Source organism: Petromyzon marinus, chromosome 67, assembly GCF_048934315.1.
Source record: "Petromyzon marinus isolate PM22_M1 ecotype Great Lakes invasive population chromosome 67, UKy_Petmar_22M1.pri1.0, whole genome shotgun sequence".
Lineage (NCBI taxonomy): Eukaryota > Metazoa > Chordata > Hyperoartia > Petromyzontiformes > Petromyzontidae > Petromyzon > Petromyzon marinus.
In genome coordinates, this window is record NC_133733.1 from 4425937 (window position 1) to 4445581 (window position 19645).

General features: G+C 49.3%; 1 protein-coding gene across 1 annotated transcript in view; it reads right to left on the reverse strand.

The window, feature by feature from the left end:
* Positions 1-19645, reverse strand: part of LOC142906581 (dynein axonemal heavy chain 2-like) — a 331951-nt gene that overhangs the window by 273192 nt on the left and 39114 nt on the right. The window lies entirely within an intron of this gene.

A 19645-nucleotide genomic window follows, 5' to 3' on the forward strand; every position in this document is an offset into this window, starting at 1 on the left:
GCTAAAGTTGAGGGTAAGAATCCACCCATTTTTTCGCCATATAGCATTGTGATATATAACGACTTATTGTTGGTAGCTTAGCTGATTGGAGAATATATAGAGTTTATTGATAACATTGAGGTAATTTATATTTTAGTTTTTTAATGGTTCACTATATAGTATTCATTATATAGTGTAGTGTATACCCAGTTACTGTGAATAGCTCAGATGTGTAGGCTTTGACTTCAACATAGCCATTTCTGTGACCAGTCACAAGCTAATCACTCAGTTATTTCAATGCTAAATTCTCCTAGTTATTTCAATGCTAAATTCTCCTGTTTGATTTGTACTAGGTGCCTCTGTGAATGTGTATGCTCTGACTTTAACATAGCTATTTCTGTGACCAGTCACAAGCTAATCACTCAGCTATTTCAATGCTAAATTCTATGCTAATTCCATTGTCAAGGGGTGCCTCTGTGGATGTGTATGCTTTGACTTTAACATAGCCATTTCTGTGACCAGTCACAAGCTAATCACTCAGCTATTTCAATGCTAAATTCAATGCTAATTCCTTTGTCAAGGGGTGCCTCTGCGGATGTGTATGCTCTGACTTTAACATAGCTATTTCTGTGACCAGTCACAAGCTAATCACTCAGCTATGTCAATGCTAAATTCTATGCTAATTCCATTGTCAAGGGGTGCCTCTGTGAATGTGTATGCTTTGACTTTAACATAGCCATTTCTGTGACCAGTCACAAGCTAATCACTCAGCTATTTCAATACTAAATTCTATGCTAATTCCTTTGTCAAGGCGCTTTGTTTCTTTTCACAGCTTAAAGGTCGCGATCTGAGCGTGGCTTTGTTTGCTCCAGCGCTGTCCTCCAGACAGTCTCGTCCCTTCACCTGAAGAAGGCCGCTTGTGTTGTGGCCCGAAACGTCGTGATAATTTTATTGCGTTATTTTATTTTATCAATTTATTATTTTATTCTCATTCTACGTGACTTTACCGCAAGAACCAAAGAAGATAGTATAGAGTAGTTTAGTGTATCGTGTAGTATATAGTCGTGTATACAGCGTCTGAAAGCGCTGCGCCAAAAGGCGTCGCTGCTACTGCTGCTGCGAGGGTGAGCCGAGTTTGCCTGACGATGGTTTGACGCTCCTAGGCGAGGTCACCAAAGGTGGTGTTGTGGTTCATTAGTGGCACGAAGCGCATCGTGCGTGCGCGTGTCTGTGCAATGAGCGCGACGTAACGATAATGAACTCGGTCAGCACGGTTGGCTACGTACGTTGCGGAATAAGTTCAACGCACATACACAGGGACCCACAGACTCACCTAGAACCAGACTCACACATAGACACACAGACCCACAGACTCACAGAGAGACCCACACTCACATAGACCCACACAGAGACCCACAGCCTGATATAGACCAACAGACCCACAGACTCACTTAGACGCACAGACTCATAGACCCACAGACTCACAGAGACCCAGACTCACACATAGACCCAAAGAGACCCACAGACTCACGTAGACCCAGACTCACACATAGACCCATAGAGACCCACAGACTCACATAGACCCACAGACTCACACAGAGGTCCACAGACCCACACAGAGACCCACAGACTCACATGGATTGAACATTTATTTCTTTAGAACTGCCTGTTTTTCGTGTTCAATTTGCTGTCCTCCCCCCAGCCACGTAGACCCACAGACTCACATAGACCCATAGCCTGATATAGACCAACAGACCCACAGAGACCCACAGACTCACTTAGACGCACAGACTCATAGACCCACAGACTCATATAGACCCACAGACTCACATAGACCCACAGACTCGTAGATCCACAGACTCACACAGAGACCCACAGACTCACATAGGCCCACAGGCTCACACAGAGATCCACAGACCCACACAGAGACCCACAGACTCACATTCATTGAAAACTAATTTCTTTAGAACTGCCTGTTTTTCGTGTTCAGTTTGCTGTCCTACCCCCAGCCACCTCCGATTAGCGCGGTCGGATACGCACGGTGCGAAGTCCAACGTACATACACACAACATAGGTACAACATGCGTACTTATGTAATGAACCGAGTTACGTGGTGTACGGCAGGCGCAAAAACTCGATCGGCAAAATCGGAAACCGATGCCGTACCCCCTGCTGCCCCCCCCCCCGTCACGACATACGTCACGAAGCGTCACGACACGTCACGATACGTCACGACACGTCACAACACAACACGTCACAACGCGGTGCACCCTGCAGCTCGGATTCTTTTTTTTATTTTCGCAGCAACAGCAACAGCAGCAGGAGCCAAAAAAAAAGTTGTCGTGCAATCGCGGTGAAGATGATTCGCGATTGAAAACAAGGAGAGCAACAAAACGAGAAAACCCCACAACTCGGTGCGGTGACGGATTAACGGCGGAGAAAGGCGACACGGGGGAGGCGACGTGACACCCACACGCACATTGACACACACACACACACAGTGACACACACAGTGACACACACACACACAGTGACACACACAGTGACACACACAGTGACACACACAGTGACACACACAGTGACACAGTGACACACACACACACAGTGACACACACACACACAGTGACACACACACACACACACAGTGACACACACACAGTGACACCCACACGCACAGTGACACACACACACAGTGACACCCACACAGTGACACACAACAACAACAACCGCCATTCGCCACTAAGTGGCGGTGACGTCACCACGACGCTTGTGCCAGGCTATGTGCACCCTGAGGCCACGTGAAGTGTCGAACGCCCGCTGGCAGGAGGTCACGGGGCAGACCCAGGTGCCACGGGTCGACTGACTGAGATGACTGGCTGATGCACCACCTGTGCCCCCTACTGTGCCAACCTGCTGTGCTTTAGCCACCCGGCGCTCCGCTCGCTGTTGTGAGCGTCGCTCCTCTGCCCTCCGTTGTTGTTGGAGGGCGACTGCCTCCAACTGCCCAGTAGCATCCTTCACGAGCCTCCTCCACAGAGGCCGATCTTGACACCGCTGGTACCAGTCATCGGCAAGTCCACTCAGCTCCACGTCCTCCTGTACCACATCACTCCATCTCTTCTCTAGCCCGTGCCGCGCCCGCTTAGCCCCCTCAATCCGGCCAAACAAAAGCTGTTTCGGCATGCGGTGGCTGGGCATGCGGGCTACATGACCCAGCCATCGCAGCCTTGCCTGCCGGAGGAGCTCACCGATGGGACCCTGCCCAGATCTTTCAAGGATTTGTGAGCTCCTCACACAATCCAGTCTGGTTAAACCCAGGATGGATCGTAGGCAGGTCAGCCTAAATGTTTCTAACCGGCGAAGATGTTCCATTAGGGGGGTCCACGTTTCGCAAGCGTAGAGAAGGGAGGGAATGACCGTGGCCGAGAAGACCTGAAGCTTAGTGCGGAGCGACAGACCAGGTAGCTTCCACACAGCGTTACGCAACCGATGAAAAGATATTGCCGCTCGACTGATTCGGAGTGAGACCTCTGCTGTTAAACTGGAGCCAGTCATAAGCACACTGCCCAGGTATGGGAAACTCTCCACTCTCTCCACAACTGCCCCATCACCGATTGGGAGTTGTGGGGGTGGAGTGTCCGATGGTACAAAATACCCAGGCAGGTGCTTAGTTTTGGTGGGGCTGATGGTAAGGCCCCACCTCTTAGTGGCACGCTCCAGTCTCAGCAGCAGTGACACACACAGTGACACACACAGTGACACACACACACAGTGACACACACACACACAGTGACACCCACACGCACAGTGACACACACGCACAGTGACACACACACAGTGACACACACACACGCACAGTGACACGCACACACACAGTGACACACACACACACAGTGACACACACACACACAGTGACACACACACAGTGACACCCACAGTGACACACACACACACAGTGACACACACACACAGTGACACACACACACAGTGACACGCACACACACAGTGACACACACACACAGTGACACGCACACACAGTGACGCACACACGCACAGTGACACACACACACAGTGACACACACACACAGTGACACACACAGTGACACACACACACAGTGACACACACACACACAGTGACACACACAGTGACACACACACACACACAGTGACACACACACACAGTGACACACACACACAGTGACACACACACACACAGTGACACACACACACAGTGACACCCACACGCACAGTGACACCCACAGTGACACACACACACAGTGACACCCACACACACAGTGACACACACACACAGTGACACCCACACACACAGTGACACACACACAATGATACACACAGTGACACACACACACAGTGACACACACAGTGACACCCACACGCACAGTGACACACACACAGTGACACACACACACAGTGACACACACACACAGTGACACACACAGTGACACACACAGTGACAACAACAACAACAACAACAACCGCCATTCGCCACTAAGTGGCGGTGACGTCACCACGACGCTTGTGCCAGGCTATGTGCACCCTGAGGCCACGTGAAGTGTCGAACGCCCGCTGGCAGGAGGTCACGGGGCAGACCCAGGTGCCACGGGTCGACTGACTGAGATGACTGGCTGATGCACCACCTGTGCCCCCTACTGTGCCAACCTGCTGTGCTTTAGCCACCCGGCGCTCCGCTCGCTGTTGTGAGCGTCGCTCCCGTAGCTATCCGTGGTGCTAAAGTTGAGGGTAAGAATCCACCCATTTTTTCGCCATATAGCATTGTGATATATAACGACTTATTGTTGGTAGCTTAGCTGATTGGAGAATATATAGAGTTTATTGATAACATTGAGGTAATTTATATTTTAGTTTTTTAATGGTTCACTATATAGTATTCATTATATAGTGTAGTGTATACCCAGTTACTGTGAATAGCTCAGATGTGTAGGCTTTGACTTCAACATAGCCATTTCTGTGACCAGTCACAAGCTAATCACTCAGTTATTTCAATGCTAAATTCTCCTAGTTATTTCAATGCTAAATTCTCCTGTTTGATTTGTACTAGGTGCCTCTGTGAATGTGTATGCTCTGACTTTAACATAGCTATTTCTGTGACCAGTCACAAGCTAATCACTCAGCTATTTCAATGCTAAATTCTATGCTAATTCCATTGTCAAGGGGTGCCTCTGTGGATGTGTATGCTTTGACTTTAACATAGCCATTTCTGTGACCAGTCACAAGCTAATCACTCAGCTATTTCAATGCTAAATTCAATGCTAATTCCTTTGTCAAGGGGTGCCTCTGCGGATGTGTATGCTCTGACTTTAACATAGCTATTTCTGTGACCAGTCACAAGCTAATCACTCAGCTATGTCAATGCTAAATTCTATGCTAATTCCATTGTCAAGGGGTGCCTCTGTGAATGTGTATGCTTTGACTTTAACATAGCCATTTCTGTGACCAGTCACAAGCTAATCACTCAGCTATTTCAATACTAAATTCTATGCTAATTCCTTTGTCAAGGCGCTTTGTTTCTTTTCACAGCTTAAAGGTCGCGATCTGAGCGTGGCTTTGTTTGCTCCAGCGCTGTCCTCCAGACAGTCTCGTCCCTTCACCTGAAGAAGGCCGCTTGTGTTGTGGCCCGAAACGTCGTGATAATTTTATTGCGTTATTTTATTTTATCAATTTATTATTTTATTCTCATTCTACGTGACTTTACCGCAAGAACCAAAGAAGATAGTATAGAGTAGTTTAGTGTATCGTGTAGTATATAGTCGTGTATACAGCGTCTGAAAGCGCTGCGCCAAAAGGCGTCGCTGCTACTGCTGCTGCGAGGGTGAGCCGAGTTTGCCTGACGATGGTTTGACGCTCCTAGGCGAGGTCACCAAAGGTGGTGTTGTGGTTCATTAGTGGCACGAAGCGCATCGTGCGTGCGCGTGTCTGTGCAATGAGCGCGACGTAACGATAATGAACTCGGTCAGCACGGTTGGCTACGTACGTTGCGGAATAAGTTCAACGCACATACACAGGGACCCACAGACTCACCTAGAACCAGACTCACACATAGACACACAGACCCACAGACTCACAGAGAGACCCACACTCACATAGACCCACACAGAGACCCACAGCCTGATATAGACCAACAGACCCACAGACTCACTTAGACGCACAGACTCATAGACCCACAGACTCACAGAGACCCAGACTCACACATAGACCCACAGACCCACAGACTCACAGAGAGACCCACACTCACATAGACCCACACAGAGACCCACAGCCTGATATAGACCAACAGACCCACAGACTCACTTAGACGCACAGACTCATAGACCCACAGACTCACAGAGACCCAGACTCACACATAGACCCAAAGAGACCCACAGACTCACATAGACCCACAGACTCACACAGAGGTCCACAGACCCACACAGAGACCCACAGACTCACATGGATTGAACATTTATTTCTTTAGAACTGCCTGTTTTTCGTGTTCAATTTGCTGTCCTCCCCCCAGCCACGTAGACCCACAGACTCACATAGACCCATAGCCTGATATAGACCAACAGACCCACAGAGACCCACAGACTCACTTAGACGCACAGACTCATAGACCCACAGACTCATATAGACCCACGGACTCACATAGACCCACAGACTCGTAGATCCACAGACTCACACAGAGACCCACAGACTCACATAGGCCCACAGGCTCACACAGAGATCCACAGACCCACACAGAGACCCACAGACTCACGTTCATTGAAAACTAATTTCTTTAGAACTGCCTGTTTTTCGTGTTCAGTTTGCTGTCCTACCCCCAGCCACCTCCGATTAGCGCGGTCGGATACGCACGGTGCGAAGTCCAACGTACATACACACAACATAGGTACAACATGCGTACTTATGTAATCAACCGAGTTACGTGGTGTACGGCAGGCGCAAAAACTCGATCGGCAAAATCGGAAGCCGATGCCGTACCCCCTGCTGCCCCCCCCCCCCCGTCACGACATACGTCACGAAGCGTCACGACACGTCACGACACGTCACGACACGTCACAACACAACACGTCACAACGCGGTGCACCCTGCAGCTCGGATTCTTTTTTTTATTTTCGCAGCAACAGCAACAGCAGCAGGAGCCAAAAAAAAAGTTGTCGTGCAATCGCGGTGAAGATGATTCGCGATTGAAAACAAGGAGAGCAACAAAACGAGAAAACCCCACAACTCGGTGCGGTGACGGATTAACGGCGGAGAAAGGCGACACGGGGGAGGCGACGTGACACCCACACGCACAGTGACACCCACACGCACAGTGACACACACACACAGTGACACCCACACACACAGTGACACACACACACACAGTGACACACACACACAGTGACACACACATAGTGACACACACACACACAGTGACACCCACACGCACAGTGACACCCACACGCACAGTGACACACACACACAGTGACACCCACAGTGACACACACACACACAGTGACACACACACACAGTGAGACACCCACACACAGTGACACACACAGTGACACCCACACGCACAGTGACACACACAGTGACACACACAGTGACACACACACACAGTGACACACACACACAGTGACACACACAGTGACACACACACACAGTGACACACACACACACAGTGACACACACACATAGTGACACACACATAGTGACACACACAATGACACACACAGTGACACACACAGTGACACACACACACAGTGAGACACCCACACGCACAGTGACACACACACACACAGTGACACCCACACACACAGTGACACACACACACACACAGTGACACACACACAGTGACACCCACACGCACAGTGACACACACACACACAGTGACACGCACACACAGTGACACCCACACACACAGTGACACACACACACAGTGACACCCACACGCACAGTGACACACACACAGTGACACACACACAGTGACACGCACAGTGACACACACACAGTGACACACACAGTGACACACAGTGACACACACAGTGACACACACACACAGTGACACACACAGTGACACCCACACACACAGTGACACACACAGTGACACACACACAGTGACACCCACACACACAGTGACACCCACACACACAGTGACACACACACGCACAGTGACACACACAGTGACACCCACACGCACAGTGACACACACACGCACAGTGACACACACACACACAGTGACACACACACACAGTGACACCCACACACAGTGACACGCACACACAGTGACACACACACAGTGACACACACACAGTGACACACACAGTGACACCCACACACACAGTGACACCCACACACACAGTGACACCCACACACACAGTGACACCCACACGCACAGTGACACACACAGTGACACACACAGTGACACACACACACAGTGACACACACACACAGTGACACACACACACAGTGACACACACACAGTGACACACACAGTGACACACACACACATTGACACACACACACAGTGACACACACACAGTGACACACACACAGTGACACACACACACACAGTGACACACACACACAGTGACACACACACAGTGACACACACACACAGTGACACACACACACACACACAGTGACACACACACACACAGTGACACACACACAGTGACACACACACAGTAACACCCACACACACAGTGACACACACACACAGTGACACCCACACACAGTAACACACACACAGTGACACACACACACACAGTGACACACACACACAGTGACACACACACAGTGACACACACACAGTGACACACACACACACACAGTGACACACACACACAGCGACACCCACACACACAGTGACACACACACAGTGACACACACACAGTGACACCCACAGTGACACCCACACACACAGTGACACACACAGTGACACACACAGTGACACACACACACAGTGACACACACACACAGTGACACACACACAGTGACACACACACAGTGACACACACACACACACAGTGACACACACACACAGTGACACACACACAGTGACACACACACACAGTGACACACACACACACAGTGACACACACACAGTGACACACACACACAGTAACACCCACACACACAGTGACACACACACACAGTGACACCCACACACAGTAACACACACACACAGTGACACACACACACACAGTGACACACACACACACAGTGACACACACACACAGTGACACACACACAGTGACACACACACAGTGACACACACACAGCGACACCCACACACACAGTGACACACACACAGTGACACACACACAGTGACACCCACAGTGACACCCACACACACAGTGACACACACAGTGACACACACAGTGACACACACACACAGTGACACACACACACACAGTGACACACACACAGTGACACACACAGTGACACACACACACAGTGACACACACAGTGACACACACAGTGACACACACACACAGTGACACACACACACACAGTGACACACACACAGTGACACACACAGTGACACACACACACAGTGACACACACAGTGACACACACATAGTGACACACACAATAACACACACAGTGACACACACATAGTGACACACACAATGACACACACAGTGACACACACACAGTGACACGCACACACAGTGACAGACACACACAGTGACACACACAATGATACACACAGTGACACACACAGTGACACACACAGTGACACACACGCACACACAATGATACACACAGTGACACACACACACAGTGACACACACAGTGACACACACACACAGTGACACACACAATGATACACACAGTGACACACACAATGATACACACAGTGACACACACAATGACACGCACACACAGTGACACACACGTACAATGACACACACAGTGACATACACAAGTGACACACACAGTGACACACACAGTGACACACACACAATGACACACACAATGACACACACAGTGACACACACACACACAGTGACACACACGCACAATGACACACACAGTGAAACGCACACACACAGTGACACACACAGTGACACACACACACAATGATACACACAGTGACACACACACACACAGTGACACACACAGTGACACACACAGTGACACACACACACAATGATACACACAGTGACACACACACACACAGTGACACACACAGTGACACACACACAGTGACACACAGAGTGACACACACACACAATGACACACACAGTGACACACACAGTGAAACACACAATGACACACACAGTGACACCCACACGCACAGTGACACGCACACACAGTGACACGCACACACACAGTGACACACACAGTGACACACACAAACACAATGATACACACAATGACACACACACACACCACACAGTGACACACACGCACAGTGACACGCACACACAGTGACAGCCACACACACAGTGACACGCACACACAGTGACACACACACACACAATGACACACACAGTGACACACACACAATGACACAGACAGTGACACACACACACAGTGAAACACACACACAATGACACACACAGTGACACACACACACAATGACACACACAGAGGCACACACACACACAATGACACACACAGTGACACACACAGTGAAACACACAAAATGACACACACAGTGACACACACACACAGTGACACACACACAATGACACACACAGGGACACATACACAGTGACACACACACACAGGGACACACACACAATGACACACACAGGGACACACACAGTGACACACACACACACAGTGACACACACAGTGACACACACACACAATGACACACGCAGTGACACACAAACAGTGACACACACACACAATGACACACACAGTGACACACACAGTGACACACACACAGTGACACACACACACAATGACACACACACAATGACACACACAGGGACACACACACAGTGACACACACACACAGGGACACACACACAATGACACACACAGGGACACACACAGTGACACACACACACAGTGACACACACACAGTGACACACACAGTGACACACACACACACAATGACACACACAGTGACACACAAACAGTGACACACACACACAATGACACACACAGTGACACACACAGTGACACACACACAGTGACACACACACAATGACACACACACAATGACACACACAGGGACACACACACAGTGACACACACACACAGGGACACACACACAATGACACACACAGGGACACACACAGTGACACACACACAGTGACACACACACAGTGACACACACAGTGACACACACACACACAATGACACACACGCACAGTGACACACACACAGTGACACACACACACACAGTGACACACACACACAATGACACACACACACAGTGACACACACAATGACACACACGCACAGTGACACACACACACAGTGACACACACACACAATGACAATACGAACTGTGCTAATGAACCGTGCTCGAGTGGGAAATTGCCCACTAGCAATTAATTAACACTGCACCACTCCCACCCCGCCACCCTCATTCCCGCCTGTTTGCCTGCCTACCTCCTCCCCCACCTCCCTCCCTCTCCCTCCCTCCCTCCCCCTTCCCCTACCTCCCTCCCTCTCCTACCTCCCCCCCTTCCCCGACATCCCCCAACTCCCACCCTCTCCCCTCCTTCCCCCACCTCCCTCCCTTCCCTACCTCCCTCCCTCCTTCCCCTACCTCCCTCCCCCTACCTCCCTCCCTCCCTCCCCCTTCCCCTACCTCCCTCCCTCCCTCTCCCCTTCCCCTACCTCCCTCCCTTCCCTACCTCCCTCCCTCCTTCCCCTACCTCCCTCCCCCTACCTCCCTCCCTCCCGCCTTCCCCTACCTCCCTCCCTCCCCTACCTCCCCTACCTCCCTACCTCCCTCCCCCTACCTCCCTACCTCCCTCCTTCCCTACCTCCCCTACCTCCCCTACCTCTCTACCTCCCTCTCTCCCTCCCCCTACCTCCCTACCTCCCCCCTTCCCTACCTCCCTCCCCTACCTCCCCTACCTCTCTACTTCCCCTACCTCCCTCCTTCCTCTACCTCCCTACCTACCTCCCTCCCCTACCTCCCTCCCCTCCCTCCCCCCACCCCCCACCTCCTTCCCTACTTCCCCCACCTCCCACAATCCCCCCCCCCCGCCTCCCTCCATGCTGAATTATCGTATTTTTTTTTTAAACACGCTTTGCCGAGCACGGGACAATATGCCCGAAACGCTGCGCGGCCAGCAACAAACAGCACCGACAGGAGGGGAAGGGGGCAGGGGTGGTCCGAGAGCGACGCGAGCCACGGTGGCTATGAGATGTTGACTACCTCGCCTGGTACGCAGGGAGTCGTGGGTTCGATCCCGACCCTGCTGCTGCTGCTGCTGTATATGTGGAGTCTGCGTGTCTCTCATCATCATCATCATCACGGTGGCTAGGAGATGTTGACTACCTCGCCTGGTACGCAGGGAGTCGTGGGTTCGATCCCGACCCTGACGATGCCTGCTGCTGCTACTGTATATTTTGGGAGTCTGCGTGTCTCTCTCTCATCATCACGGTGGCTATGAGATGTCAACCACCTCGCCTGGTGTACAGGAGGTCGTGGGTTCGATCCCGACCCTGACGATGCCTGCTGCTGCTGTATATTTTGGGAGTCTGCGGTGTCTCTCTCTCTATCTCTCACGCGTTGTTCAGAGTATTTGGCTAACCGCTGTGGATGTCCGCGTGGTAAGTGCGGGTAACAGAGGTGCAGTGGCAAGCGAATCAACATCGCGACAAAGAATAACACGAGGAAGGAAGGAGGGGAAGGGAAGGCCAAGTTACATTTCATGGGGAGTTGCTGTGGAACAAAATGAGGCCGCGTAGTCGATGTTGTTGTTGATGTTTTTCTTTTTTCACTGGGAACGTCATAGACGTTGATCAAGATGCCTGGTAAACAGGAGGACGTGGGTTCGATCCCTGACCCTACTGCTGTATATTTGGAGTTTTGCGTCTCTCCCTCTCTCATCATCATCATCACGGTGGCTAGGAGATGTTAACTACCTCGCCTGGTATACAGGAGGTCCTGATCGTGAACTCTGTATATTTTAGAGTTTGCGTGTCTCTTTCTATCCCCGCATGGTGAGATGTTAACTACCTCGCCTGGTATACCGGAGGTCCTGATCGTGAACTCTGTATATTTTAGAGTTTGCGCGTCTCTTTCTATCCCCGCATGGTGAGATGTTAACTACCTCGCCTTGAATTTTGATCTAAAGCTTTCGTGACTGCGGTAATTCATATTCTTGGTTCTTTCGGTAAAGTCACGTTGAAGGGAAACAATAAAATTATAAAATATATATAAAACAATACAATTCTCACGACGTTTCGACTGCAACACAAGCAGCCATCATCAGGTGTGAAAACCAACGGCAAGAACATTTGAAAGAAGTGGCGGTTTGTCTTTATTTATTCTAGATTTAAAGCTTTCGTGACTGCTAGGATCCATACTCTTTGGTTCTATTGGGTAAAGTCACCTACGTCACCTACGTGACTTTACCCAATAGAACCAAAGAGTAAGTTTGTCTTTATTTATTAATTAATTTTTAAGCGTTAGCACCACGGATAGCGATTTGACAGTTTGTTTAGATGGACGAGTCCATCTATGTTCGCTGTCCGTGGTGCTAACGTTAATAAATAAATAAACACGAACCGCCACTTCTTTCAAATGTTCTTGCCGTTGGTTTTCACACCTGATGATGACTGCTTGTGTTGCAGTCGAAACGTCGTGAGAATTTTATTGTTTCATATATATTTCATTGTTTCCCTTCAACGTGACTTTACCGAAAGAACCAAGAATATACCTCGCCTTGTATGCAGGAGGTCCTGATCCTGAACTCTGTATATTTGGACTCTGCGTGTCTCCCTCTTCCTCTCTCTCCGCCGTGGTCGCGTGGATTTTACCCCGGGTCCTCCGGTTTTTACCTCCGCATTTATAATAATTCGTTTTGAATATTCGGCTAACGCTATGAATTTCCACGTGACGATGATAATCCCATTCTTTGAGCTCTCATCTGTGGTAGGCCAGGGTCGCTACGTAGCACCTCAGTGGGGCATTACCTGGTAAAATAAAAATAGTTAATATTTTGAGTATGGGTCTCGATGAGTATGGGTCTCTATGGGTCTCTGTAGATTTCTATGGGTCTCTGTGGGTACTCTCTGGTTCTAAGTGGGTCTCTGTATCTCTGTGGGTCTCTATGAGTATGGGTCTCTATGGGTCTCTGTAGATTTCTATGGGTCTCTGTGGGTCTCTATGGTTCTAAGTGGGTCTCTGTATCTCTGTGGGTCTCTATGAGTATGGGTCTCTATGGGTCTCTGTAGATTTCTATGGGTCTCTGTGGGTCTCTATGGTTCTAAGTGGGTCTCTCTATCTCTGCGGGTCTCTATGAGTAAGGGTCTCTATGGGTCTCTGTAGATTTATATTGGTCTCTGTGGGTACTCTATGGTTCTAAGTGGGTCTCTGTATCTCTGCGGGTCTCTATGAGTAAGGGTCTCTATGGGTTCTGTAGATTTCTATGGGTCTCTGTGGGTCTCTATGGTTCTAAGTGGGTCAAAGTATCTCTGTGGGTCTATATAAGTAAGGGTCTCTATGGGTATCTGTAAATTTCTATGGGTCTCTGTGGGTACTCTATGGTTCTAAGTGGGTCTCTCTATCTCTGCGGGTCTCCATGAGTAAGGGTCTCTATGGGTCCCTGTAGATTTCTATGGGTCTCTGTGCGTACTCTATGGTTCTAAGTGGGTCTCTGTATCTCTGTGGGTCTCTATGAGTATGGGTCTCTATGGGTCTCTGTAGATTTCTATGGGTCTCTGTGGGTCTCTATGGTTCTAAGTGGGTCTCTCTATCTCTGCGGGTCTCTATGAGTAAGGGTCTCTATGGGTATCTGTAGATTTCTATGGGTCTCTGTGGGTACTCTATGGTTCTAAGTGGGTCTCTCTATCTCTGCGGGTCTCTATGAGTATGGGTCTCTATGGGTATCTGTAGATTTCTATGGGTCTCTGTGGGTACTCTATGGTTCTAAGTGGGTCTCTGTATCTCTGTGGGTCTCTATGAGTATGGGTCTCTATGGCTCTCTGTAGATTTCTATGGGTCTCTGTGGGTCTCTATGGTTCTAAGTGGGTCTCTCTATCTCTGCGGGTCTCTATGAGTAAGGGTCTCTATGGGTATCTGTAGATTTCTATGGGTCTCTGTGGGTCTCTATGGTTCTAAGTGGGTCTCTCTATCTCTGTGGGTCTCTATGAGTAAGGGTCTCTATGGGTATCTGTAGATTTCTATGGATCTCTGTGGGTACTCTATGGTTCTAAGCGGGTCTCTGTATCTCTGTGGGTCTCTATGAGTAAGGGTCTCTATGGGTATCTGTAGATTTCTATGGGTCTCTGTGGGTACTCTATGGTTCTAAGTGGGTCTCTCTATCTCTGCGGGTCTCTATGAGTAAGGGTCTCTATGGGTCCCTGTAGATTTCTATGGGTCTCTGTGGGTACTCTATGGTTCTAAGTGGGTCTCTCTATCTCTGTGGGTCTCTATGAGTAAGGGTCTCTATGGGTATCTGTAGATTTCTATGGGTCTCTGTGGGTCTCTATGGTTCTAAGTGGGTCAAAGTATCTCTGTGGGTCTATATAAGTAAGGGTCTCTATGGGTATCTGTAGATTTCTATGGGTCTCTGTGGGTACTCTATGGTTCTAAGTGGGTCTCTCTATCTCTGCGGGTCTCTATGAGCAAGGGTCTCTATGGGTATCTGTAGATTTCTATGGGTCTCTGTGGGTACTCTATGGTTCTAAGTGGGTCTCTCTATCTCTGCGGGTCTCTATGAGTAAGGGTCTCTATGGGTATCTGTAGATTTCTATGGGTCTCTGTGGGTACTCTATGGTTCTAAGTGGGTCTCTCTATCTCTGCGGGTCTCTATGAGTAAGGGTCTCTATGGGTATCTGTAGATTTCTATGGGTCTCTGTGGGTACTCTATGGTTCTAAGTGGGTCTCTCTATCTCTGCGGGTCTCTATGAGTAAGGGTCTCTATGGGTCCCTGTAGATTTCTATGGGTCTCTGTGGGTACTCTATGGTTCTAAGTGGGTCTCTCTATCTCTGCGGGTCTCTATCAGTAAGGGTCTCTATGGGTCCCTGTAGATTTCTATGGGTCTCTGTGGGTACTCTATGGTTCTAAGTGGGTCAAAGTATCTCTGTGGGTCTCTGTGGGTCTCTATGGTTCTAAGTGGGTCTCTCTATCTCTGCGGGTCTCTATGAGTAAGGGTCTCTATGGGTCCCTGTAGATTTCTATGGGTCTCTGTGGGTACTCTATGGTTCTAAGTGGGTCTCTGTATCTCTGCGGGTCTCTGTGAGTCTGCAGAAACACACGTTTCGACAGTTATCTGGCTGCTGCTACAACTTTTCCACGTGATGACGACGAGGACGACGATGATGATAGGCCGCCAACTTCGTCTACCCAGCAATTGTGGTGGACAGGTACGCTTCTGAAAAAAAATCTACTCAGCACCTCAGTAGGGGGGGGTGGGGGGTGGGAGGGGGAGGGGGGGGGCGGGCTTACCTGGTCAAATAAAAAGTGCTAAATAGTTCGGGTGACTTTAACACGTAGGCCCTCCGACACCAACATTTTATCCACACTGGAGGATTGCCGGCTTAGATCGCGTGGCCATCGGTTGCGACGTTAAACCCGCCACCACCCAGGGACAGCCCGCTCGCGGGGAGGTTTGTAGTGTAGAACAACGCGTGGCCAGCCGGTTGTGTGTTGGAGAGTAAAACCACGATAACAGTTACAATTATAGTGTAGTGTATAGTGTAGTGTATAGTGTAGTGTATAGTGTAGTGTATAGTGTAGTGTGTAGTGTAGTGTATAGTAGTATATAGTGTGTGTATAGTGTAGTGTGTAGTGTATAGTGTAGTGTACAGTGTATTGTATAGTGTAGTGTATATTGTAGTGTACAGTGTAGTGTATAGTGTAGTGTATAGTGTAGTGTGTAGTGTAGTGTATAGTGTAGTGTATAGTGTAGTGTATAGTAGTGTGCAGTGTAGTGTATAGTGTAGTGTATAGTGTAGTGTATAGTGTAGTGTATACTAGTGTATAGTGTAGTGTATAGTGTAGTGTGTAGTGTATAGTGTAGTGTACAGTGTATTGTATAGTGTAGTGTACAGTGTAGTGTATAGTGTAGTGTATAGTGTAGTGTATAGTGTAGTGTATAGTGTAGTGTATAGTGTAGTGTATAGTAGTGTGCAGTGTAGTGTATAGTGTAGTGTATAGTGTAGTGTATAGTAGTGTATAGTGTAGTGTATAGTGTAGTGTATAGTGTATAGTGTAGTGTACAGTGTATTGTATAGTGTAGTGTATAGTGTAGTGTACAGTGTAGTGTATAGTGTAGTGTATAGTGTTGTGTGTAGTGTTGTGTACAGTGTAGTGTATAGTGTAGTGTACAGTGTAGTGTGCGGTGTAGTGTAGTGTACAGTGTGGTGTACAGTGTAGTATGCAGTGTATAGTGACGTGTACAGTGTAGTGTGCAGTGTAGTGTATAGTGTAGTGTACAGTGTAGAGTACAGTGTGGTGTGCAGTGTGGTGTACAGTGTGGTGTGCGGTGTACAGTGCCATGTACAGTGTAGTGTGCAGTGCCGTGTACAGCGTAGTGTACAGCGTGGTGTACAGCGTAGTGTACAGTGTAGTGTACAGCGTGGTGTACAGTGTAGTGTGCAGCGTGGTGTACAGCATAGTGTACAGTGTAGTGTACAGCGTAGTGTACAGCGTGGTGTACAGCGTAGTGTACAGTGTAGTGTACAGCGTGGTGTACAGTGTAGTGTGCAGCGTGGTGTACAGCGTAGTGTACAGTGTAGTGTACAGTGTAGTGTACAGCGTAGTGTACAGCGTGGTGTACAGCGTGGTGTACAGTGTAGTGTACAGTGTAGTGTGCAGCGTAGTGTACAGTGTAGTGTGCAGTGTAGTGTATAGTGTAGTGTATAGTGTAGTGTATAGTAGTGTATAGTGCAGTGTACAGCGTAGTGTACAGCGTGGTGTACAGTGTAGTGTACAGCGTAGTGTACAGCGTAGTGTACAGTGTAGTGTACAGCGTGGTGTACAGCGTAGTGTACAGCGTGGTGTACAGCGTGGTGTACAGTGTAGTGTATAGTGTAGTGTACAGCGTGGTGTACAGCGTAGTGTACAGTGTAGTGTACAGCGTGGTGTACAGCGTAGTGTACAGCGTGGTGTACAGCGTGGTGTACAGTGTAGTGTACAGTGTAGTGTATAGTGTAGTGTACAGCGTAGTGTACAGCGTGGTGTACAGCGTAGTGTACAGCGTGGTGTACAGCGTGGTGTACAGTGTAGTGTATAGTGTAGTGTACAGCGTGGTGTACAGCGTGGTGTACAGCGTGGTGTACAGTGTAGTGTACAGTGTAGTGTACAGCGTGGTGTACAGCGTAGTGTACAGTGTAGTGTACAGTGTAGTGTATAGTGTAGTGTGTAGTGTAGTGTACAGTGTAGTGTACAGCGTGGTGTACAGCGAGGTGTACAGCGTGGTGTACAGTGTAGTGTACAGCGTGGTGTACAGTGCCGTGTACAGCGTGGTGTACAGCGTAGTGTACAGTGTAGTGTACAGTGTAGTGTACAGCGTGGTGTACAGTGTAGTGTACAGCGTAGTGTACAGCGTGGTGTACAGCGTAGTGTACAGTGTAGTGTGTAGTGTAGTGTACAGCGTGGTGTACAGCGTAGTGTACAGCGTGGTGTACAGCGTGGTGTACAGTGTAGTGTACAGCGTAGTGTACAGCGTGGTGTACAGCGTGGTGTACAGCGTAGTGTACAGCACCGTGTACAGTGTAGTGTACAGCGTGGTGTATAGTGTAGTGTACAGCGTGGTGTACAGCGTGGTGTACAGTGTAGTGTACAGTGTAGTGTACAGCGTGGTGTACAGCGTGGTGTACAGTGTAGTGTACAGCGTGGTGTACAGCGTGGTGTACAGCGTGGTGTACAGCGTGGTGTACAGCGTAGTGTACAGTGTAGTGTACAGCGTAGTGTACAGCGTGGTGTACAGTGTAGTGTACAGCGTGGTGTACAGCGTGGTGTACAGCGTGGTGTACAGTGTAGTGTACAGCGTGGTGTACAGCGTGGTGTACAGCGTGGTGTACAGCGTGGTGTACAGTGTAGTGTACAGCGTGGTGTACAGCGTGGTGTACAGCGTAGTGTACAGCACCGTGTACAGTGTAGTGTACAGCGTGGTGTATAGTGTAGTGTACAGCGTGGTGTACAGCGTAGTGTACAGTGTAGTGTACAGCGTAGTGTACAGCGTGGTGTACAGTGTAGTGTACAGCGTGGTGTACAGCGTGGTGTACAGCGTGGTGTACAGTGTAGTGTACAGCGTGGTGTACAGCGTGGTGTACAGCGTGGTGTACAGCGTGGTGTACAGTGTAGTGTACAGTGTAGTGTACAGCGTAGTGTACAGCGTGGTGTACAGTGTAGTGTACAGCGTGGTGTACAGCGTGGTGTACAGCGTAGTGTACAGCACCGTGTACAGTGTAGTGTACAGCGTGGTGTATAGTGTAGTGTACAGCGTGGTGTACAGCGTAGTGTACAGTGTAGTGTACAGCGTAGTGTACAGCGTGGTGTACAGTGTA